Below are 1,559 nucleotides of genomic sequence, written 5' to 3' on the forward strand. Positions count from 1 at the left end.
GGTACTGGGGAGGCTGAAGCATGAGGATTGCAAGTTTAAAGCCAGCCTGGGCAATTTAGTGAGATTCTGTCTTAAAATTAAAACGGCTTGGAATGTAGCTCAGTGGTACAGCATGCCGGGGGTTTAATCCCTCATACCACACATAAACACACACACACTCACATGCACACACACACACACACACGTGCACACATGATAGTATGCATAGAATATACACACATCCTTTCTTAGACTTCTTTTCCTTCTTTGGTGTGTGCATCTCAGCCACTTTCTTCATCACTGGGACCCAACACCAGGCACCCACAGCCAAAGGGAGGAGAGGTTTATTTTGTATCACATGCAGTATGGGCATGATGGGGAGAGCTGCTCCCAGCAGGGCATCCAGGAGGCAGTGAGAGCTGAGGGGAACTGGGAAGGAGACAGAGCCTTCCTGAGCACCCTACAGTGACCCCTCATCTGCCCAACAGCACCTCCCACCAGCACGTCCATCCACAAACTCGCTGGTGGACTGATCTGCACACATTCCTCATGCCTCCATGAGTGGTGAGCCACATCCATGAGCCACATCCCCAGAGACCTGTCTGTGAGCGCAGGAGGGTTGCGGGGTGGCATCCAAATGTAACATGGAGGTGCTAGGGATTGGGCCCCGGGCCTTTGCACTGAGCTGCACCCCTTAACTTTTTTTTTTTTGTCTTTTTGAGACAGGGTCTCATTATGCAGTTCAGGCTGGCCTTGAGCTCACTGTGTAGCCCAGGCTGGTCTCGAACTCGGAGCAACCCTCCTGCCTCAGCCTCCCGAGTGCTGGGATTACAGGCTTGTGCCACCACACCTGGCCACCCTTAGCATTTTTTTTTTTTTTTTTTTCTTTACCAGGAACCGAACTCATGACGTTGCGCTTGCCAGGCAGGTGCTTTGCCGCTGGAGCTAAATCCCCAGCCCTTTTTTTTTTTTTTTTAAATTTTGAGACAGGGTCTCGCTATGTTGCCCAGGCAGGACCTGAACTTTCAGTCCTCCCACCTTCACCTCTGGAGTAGCTGGGATTACAGGGTGCACCATCGCGCCTGGAAGCCTGTGCACTTCCAACGCTTGGGCTCAAAGGGTGCGGGAGGGGGCAAAGAAAGGAACTGAGCTGTGTTATGTACACGCGGCAACTCCACCCAGGAGTGTAAACATTAGGTGCCACAAACATAAATTAATAAAAAGGCCTCGTGCAGCGTGCGTGCTCTGCGGATGGTTGTTACACGGCCTTGCTTAGGGAAGGACAAGAAATAAAGCTTGTGCTTGTTCAGTGTGACCGCGGTGAGCAGGTCCTGTGAGCGGGCACTTGTGGGTACGGAGGCAGCCCCTGCAGCTCTGTGGTGTATAGGAGCATCGTGTCCGGGGAGTTTGGAGAACAGCTGTGAGCCAGTGTGGCTGGAGGGAGCGAGAAGGGTGAGAGAAGCCTGCACACGCCTGTCTTCCCAGCACTCTGGGAGGCTGAGGCAGGAGGACTGCAGATTCCAGCCCAGCCTGGACAACTTGGTCACTGAGCAAGAACCTGTCTCAAGATAAAAACTAAA

Source organism: Chinchilla lanigera, unplaced genomic scaffold (assembly GCF_000276665.1).
Source record: "Chinchilla lanigera isolate Chin_1 unplaced genomic scaffold, ChiLan1.0 scaffold00014, whole genome shotgun sequence".
Classification (NCBI taxonomy): domain Eukaryota; kingdom Metazoa; phylum Chordata; class Mammalia; order Rodentia; family Chinchillidae; genus Chinchilla; species Chinchilla lanigera.